At 39.0% G+C, this 7,618-nt stretch overlaps 1 pseudogene; it reads left to right on the forward strand.

The window, feature by feature from the left end:
* Positions 1-447: 447 nt before the first annotated feature.
* On the forward strand, positions 448-529 carry LOC114196587 (small nucleolar RNA SNORD116; annotated as a pseudogene).
* The last annotated feature ends 7,089 nt before the right edge of the window (positions 530-7,618 follow it).

The following is a 7,618-nucleotide window of genomic DNA, read 5'->3' on the forward strand; positions in this document are numbered from 1 at the left end:
ATTTAATAAGAAGTGCATTATTGAACCTTCCCATATTTTGCCTCTGGCAGACCAATGAACATATTTATTTCTCATCTTTCTACATTTTTACTGTATTCCCTCAGGTCAACAAGGATAAAGCTCTGGTGTCACATGAAAATGTTTATCCCTTACCCTTGAGCTATGACACAAAGGAAGGGCCCATCCTCAAGGGCCAGTAGGAATTCTCAATAATTTTCTGTTAGCATTTGTCCCTAAAATATTGATCTTTCTTTTAGGAATTATGTAATATTCCAGTTACCATAAGACACTCAATGATAGTCAGCTAGGAAACCTGAATCTTTAATGTAGGGGCTGGGCTCCATGACTGAATAGGGTAGATAACTGTGTCCCAGAGTGATGAACTCCAGATTGCTCAGTTTCTTTCATTTTCTGAGGTACATAGTACCCTATTTTAGGAACTTGTGTGTATCAGTGATGACTATAATTGATGTCATTGAAAAATCTGAACAAAATAAGCTACACAATCACTTCTGTGAAACTGAGGTCCAGCCAGATATCCATCATAAACAAAATATGTGCAAGAGGGAGATCTGGGTTTTCATTTGTGTGGTACCAGCAAGAACCGCAGTATTGGAAAACTAAGCAGCTGAATTCTTAAGATCCTGGAGCAGTAGGGGGATTCTATGCTTGCCCAATCCTTTGAAAACAGCTATATAGATATCAAACCATTCTGAACACCCAATAAATCCATATGAGGACTGAGAGAACAAATTGCACATCTAGAGGGAGAAAAATGGCCACATTGTGCTTCCACAAGGAGCTGTGGAGAGTTGATTTGGGGGAGGAGAGAATTGCAGATGTTACAGAGGGGATGGAGCCCTGATCATACAGAGAGGAGAAAGAGAGGGGAAAAGAGTGAAATCAGTATGCAGGGAATTGCACAGGAAAGACTCTTCCCAAAAACCATTGACTGAGAAAAGGAGAGGGGCTGATTGTCACAAGATTTTACAAGTGGTGGAGCTGAAAAGTCTGAAGTTTTAGAAGTCCAGGCCATCACCAGGGTCATGCCTGGCAAGCTTAGCAATGCTCCTGTGGGGAAGTAGGGCAGAGGCCCAGGAGCAGACAGCATCCAAGGATCCCCTGGGTCACACCAAAAGAGGCAGTTCCCTTTCTTGGAGTGCATTTGGGAAATATGACACTGCCTCTCAGGACAAAAATGATGGCAAGCACTGTTAAGCAGCCCTGTTAATTAACAGGAGGCATCTGCTGAAGGCAGCTAACCTGGAAGCCAGCTTTTGACTGTGCTTTACCATAAACTCTGAGCCCCTGCATGGTCATGCAACTACTTTTCTGGGACAAATGGCACCAGCCACAGCACAGCAAGACCCTAACTCAGAGGATCAGTGTGGGTCTGAGCTGTGCTGGGTCCCAAAATTTGGAGTTTTGAAACCCAGCCATACCTCTGAGATAAAACACAGGAGCACTGTGCTGCCAGGCAGACAGATGGCTCAGACACAGACAGGGTGAAAGCAGGGTTCTGACGGAAACCAGGACACAAGAGAGGAAATTGTTTGCTCTTCTGTGAGGGCTTCCTGAACAGCTGCATGTGTGAACTCCCCTCTCTGGGGACAAGAGAGTGGGGTGACACCATTTTCCCCCAAACCCATCAGCACAGATAGATTTCCGTGAGCAGCACAGCACCACCAGTGGAGGCTGGAGCTACTTAAACCAATGCCCACTTCACTGTGACCTGTGGGTGCATCTTTTTTTTTTAATTTTCTAATTTTTATTTTATTTTATTTTTTTGAGAAAGAGGATGTGAGTGAGCAGAGGGAGAAGGAGAGAGAGAATCTTTTTTTTAAAAGATTTTATTTATTTATTTGACACACACACAGAGAGAGAGAGTGAGCACAAGCAAGGGGAGTCACAGGCAGAGGGAGAAGCAGGCTCCCCACAGAGAAGGGGGAGCCTGATGTGGGACTCAGTCCCAGGACTCTGGGATCATGACCTGAGCCAAAGGCAGTCGCTTAACTGACTGAGCCACCCAGGCACCCTGAGAGAGAGAATCTTAAGCAGGCTCCATATCCAGCACAGAGCCTGATGCAGGGCTTGATCTCATGACCCTGAGATCATGACCTGAGCCTAAATCAAGAGCCAGTTGCTTAACCAGCTAAGCCACCAAGGTGAATCTTTACTAGGTCAAGTATGCCTAAGAATTAACACAGTAGGTCCCTCCCCCGACAAACATACACACACCAACTCTACTGGTCATAAGGTGCTGCCAATCTTCAGCTATAGAGGAAATAGTATCTAGCCTTTTCTAAAAGCAGACCAAAACATACCTAGTTAAAACTCACCACGCATTGGAGGAAGTCCAAACACACCCCACTGAAGGCAAGGAGAAACTCTGCAGAGGACTGATCTGAGGGAAAGAGCAGCCAAAACACAACAGCAGAATACACACAGCATACACACACAGAAAAAAAAAACTTCCTGAAGCACCAGGCCCTAGACAGAACGTGACCTCTTCTTAATATAGCCATTACTCTAAGGAGCAGGAAAGGTAACAGGTTTCCTTAACACACAGAAGACAGAGGTCTAGGAAAAATGCCAGGTAGAGGAATTTATCCCAAAAGAAAGAACAAGAAGAGGTCACAGCCAGTGATATAATCAAAACAGATGTAAGTGGGCACCTGGGTGGCTCAATTGGTTGAGTGGCTGCCTTTGGCTCGGGCCATGATCCTGGAGTTCCAGGATTGAGTCCCGCATTGGGCTCCCTGCTCGGCAGGGAGTCTGCTTCTCCCTCTGACCCTCCCTCCTCTCATGTGCTCTCTCTCTCTCATTCTCTCTCTGAAATGAATGGATAAAATCTTAAAAAAAAACAGATGTAAGTAATATGCCTGAATGATAATTTATTTTTTTAATTTTTTTATTGTTATGTTAGTCACCATACAGTATATCTTTAGTTTTTGATGTAGTGTTCCATGATAATTTAAAAGAGCAATCAAGGATAGTAGGTGGGATTGAGAAAGACAAGGGGAGTCCCTTTCTGCAGAGATAAAGGAAATAAAAACTAGTCAGGCCAAAATAAAAAAAAAATGCTATAACTGAGATGCAAAACCAGCTGGATGTATTGACAAGGATAGGAGAAGCAGAGAAATGAATCAGTGATATAGAAGATAAAATTATGGGGGGAAAATGAAGCTAAAAGAAAGAAAATAAGAAAAATATTGGATCATGAATGTAGACTTAGGGAACTCGGCGAGTCCATAAAGAGTAATAACATTCATATCACAGGAGTCCCAGAAGAGGAACAAAAGGGGGCAGAAGGTTTATTTGAGCAAATTATAGCTGAAAACTTCCCTAATCTGGGGACAGAAATAGACATCCAAATCCAGGAGGCACAGAGAACGCCCATCAAATTCAACAAAAGCCAGCCAACACCAAGAAAAATCACAGTAAAATTGGCAAAGTACACAGAAAAGAAAATAATCCTGAATGCAGCAAGGGAAAAAAAAAAAAAGTCCTTAACCTACAAGGGAAGACAAATAAGGTTTTCAGCAGATCTCGCCACAGAAACCTGGCAGACTAGAGAAGAGTGGCATGATATATTCAATGAACTGAATGGGAAAAATATGCAACCAAGAATACTTTATCCAGCAAGGCTGACATTCAGAATAGAAGGAGAGATAGACTCTTAGCTATAGAGAATGAACTGAGGGTTGATGGAGGGAAGATGTGTGAGGGGATGTGCTAAATGGGTAATGGGCATTAAGGAAGGCACTTGTATGAGCACTGAGTATTATATGTAAGTGATGAATCACTGGATTCTACTCCTGAAACTAATACTACACTATGTGTTAACCAACTTGAATTTAAATACGAACTTGGAGAGAAAAAAAAGAATATAAAGAAAAAGAATAGGGAGAGGTAGAGAGTTTCCCAGACAAATAAAAACTAAAGGAGTTCAGGACCACTAAACCAGCCATGCAAGAAATATTAAAGGGGACCCTTTGAGTCAGAAAGAAAGACCAAAAGCAACAAAGACTAGAGAGGAACAGAGAAAATCTCCAGAAACACCAGCATTACAGTTAATACAATGGCACTAAATACATGTCTATCAATGAGTGTAAATGGACTAAATACTCCAATCAAAAGACATAGGGTATCTGAATGGATAAAAAGATAAGACTTATGTATATATTGCTTACAAGAGACCCACTTTAGACCTAAAAAAACTTCCAGATTGAAACCATCTATCATGCTAATGGACATTAAAAGAAAGCCAGAGTAGCTAAATTTATATAAGACAAACTAGATTTTAAACCAAAGAATGTAACAAGAGATGAAGAAGGGCACTATATCATAATTAAGGGGTCTATCCAATGAGAAGATCTAACAATTGTAAATATTAATACCCCCAATTTAGGAGCAGCCAAATATATAAATCAATTAATAACAAACATAAAGAAACTCATTGACTTAATACAGTAATACTAGAGGAATTTAACACCCCACTTACAGCAATGGGCAGATCATCTAAGCAGAATATCAACAATGAAACAGTGGTTTTGGATGACACACTGGACCAGATGTACTTAACAGATATATTCAGAACATGTCATCCGAAAGCAGCAGAATACGTATTCTTTTCTAGTTCACATGGAACATTCTCCAGAATAGATCACATACTGGGTCAAGTAAAAAAAGATGTATAAGTACAAAAAGATTGAGATCATAACATGCATATTTTCAGACCATAATGCTATGAAACTTGAATTCAACCACAAGAAAAAATTTGGAAATACCCAAATAAATGGAGGTTAAAGAATATCCTACTAAAGAATGAATTGGTTAACCAGGAAATTAAAGAAGTAATAAAAAAAAATAGGGGCACCTGGATGGCTCAGTAGGTTAAGTGGCTGCCTTCAGTGCAGGTCATGATCCCAGACTCCTGGAATTGAGCCCCACATCAGGCTCACTGTTTAACGGGGACCCTGCTTCTCCCTCTCCCACTCCCCCTACTTGTGCTCCCTCTCTCACTGTCTCTCTTTGTCAAATAAATAAAATATTTAAAAAAATACATAGAAGCAAATGAAAATGAAAACATGAAGGTCAAAAACCTTTGGAAATCATCAAAGGCACTCATAAGAGGGAAATAGGTCTACCTCAAGAATCAATAAAAATCTCAAATACACAAACTTACTTTACAACTAAGGGAACTAGAAAAGGAAGAGCAAATAAAACATAAAGTCAACAGAAGAAGGGAAATAATATAGATTAGAACAGAAATAAATGACATATTGGGGCGCCTGGGTGGCTCAGTTGTTAAGCATCTGCCTTTGGCTCAGGTCATGATCCCAGCGTCCTGGGATCGAGCCCCGCATCGGGCTCCCTGCTCCGCAGGAAGCCTGCTTCTCCCTCTCCCACTCCCCCTGCTTGTGTTCCCTCTCTCGCTGTGTCTCTCTGTCAAATAAATAAATAAATAAAATCCTAAAAAAAAAAAAAGAAATAAATGACATATAAACAAACAGCAACAACCAAAAAGCAGTAGAACAGATCAACAAAACTAAGATCTTGGTATTTGAAAGAATTAATAAAATTGATAAACCCCTAGCCACTTATCAAAAAGAAAAGAGAAAGGAACCAAATAAATAAAATCATTAATGAAGGAGAGATCATAACTAACACCACAGAAATACAAACAATATAAGAGAATATTATGAAAAATTATATGCCAATAAACTAAGCAATCTGGAAGAAATGGATAGATTGTTAGAAACATGCAAACTACCAAAACTGAAACAGGAAGAAATAGAAAATTTAAACAGACCCATAACCAGCAAAAAATTGAATCAGTAATCAAAAATTTTCCAACAAACAAAAGTCCGGGAGCAGTTGGCTTCCCAGGGGGAGAATGGTAGAATTAGACATTTAAAGGTGAGTTAATACCTTTTCTTCTCAAACTGTTCCAAAAAATTGAAATGGAAGGGAAACTTCCAAACCCATTCTATGGGGCCAGCATTACCTCCAAAACCTTACAAAGACCACACTAAAAAGGAGAATTACAGACCAATATCCCTGATGAACATGGATTCAAAACTTCTCATTGAGATATGAGCACATCAAATCTAACAGTACATTAAAAGAATTATTCATCATGATCAAGTAAGATTTATTCCTATGTTGCAGGGGTGGTTCAGTATTTGCAAATCAATCAATGTGATAAGAAACTTATGATCCTCTCAATAGATGCAGAAAAAGCATTTGACAAAAAATAGCATCCATTCTTTTTTAAATTTAATTTTATTATGTTATGTTAGTCACCATTTCAAACTATATTACACAGCAGTGATCACTAAGACAGCATGAAACTGGCTCAAAAACAGACATATAGACCAATGGAACAGAATAGAGAGCCTAGATATGGACCTTCAACTCTATGGTCAAATAATCTTCGACAAAGCAGGAAAAAATATGCAATGGAAAAAAGACAGTCTCTTCAATAAATGGTGCTGGGAAAATTGGACAGCTATATACAGAAGAATGAAACTTGACCATTCTTTAACACCATACACAAAGATAAACTCGATATGGATGAAAGACCTCAACGTGAGACAGGAATCCATCAAAATCCTAGAGGAGAACATAAGCAGTAACAACTTTGACATCGGCTACAGCAACTTCTTTCAAGATACACCTCCAAAGGCTAGTGAAACAAAAGCAAAAATGAATTTATAGCATCTATTCTTGATTAAAACCATCAACAAAGTAGGGATAGAGGTAACATACCTCAACATCATAAAGGTCATATATGAAAGAACCACAACTAATATCCCCACTGGGGAAAACTGAGAGCTTTGCTTCTGAGGTCAGGTAGAAGAGAGAAATGTCCTATCTATTTACATAGTACTGGAAGTCCTGGCCTCAACAAAAAGACAACAAAAAGAAATAAAGCATACAAATTAGTAAGGGAAAATTCAAACTTTCACTATTCGAGAGGACATGATACTCTATGTAGAAAACTTGAAAGACTCCATCAAAAAATTGTGAGAACTGATAGAAAAATTTAGCTAAGTCACAGGATATAAAATCAATGCACAGAAATCAGTTGCATTTCTATACAGCAATAATGAAGCAACAGAAATAGCAATCAAGGAGTCAATCCCATTTACAATTACACCAAAAACAATAAGATACCTAGGAATAAACCTAACCAAAGAGGTACTCTGTAAACTATATAACTCATATGAAAGCAATTGAAGAGAACACACAAAAAAAAGGAAAAACATTCCATGCTTATGGATTGGAAGAATAAATATTGTTAAAATGTCTATACTACCCAAAGCAATCTACACATTTAATGCAATGCCTATCAAAATACCACCAGCATTTTTTACAGAACAAGAACAAAAAATCCTAAAATTTGTATGGAACCACAGGAAGACCCTAAGGAGCCAAAGCAATCTTGAAAAAGAAAAACAAAGCTGGAGGCATCACAATTCCAGACTTGAAGTTATATTACAAAGCTGTAGTCATCAAGATAGTATGGTGCAGACACAAAAACAGATACATAGATCAATGGAACAGAATAGAAAACCCAGAAATGGACCCATACCTGTATGATCAACTAATC

This window comes from Eumetopias jubatus, unplaced genomic scaffold, assembly GCF_037043125.1.
Source record: "Eumetopias jubatus isolate StellerSeaLion01/CBP00866 unplaced genomic scaffold, mEumJub1_p1.0 scaffold_7, whole genome shotgun sequence".
In the NCBI taxonomy this organism is placed as follows: Eukaryota; Metazoa; Chordata; class Mammalia; order Carnivora; family Otariidae; genus Eumetopias; species Eumetopias jubatus.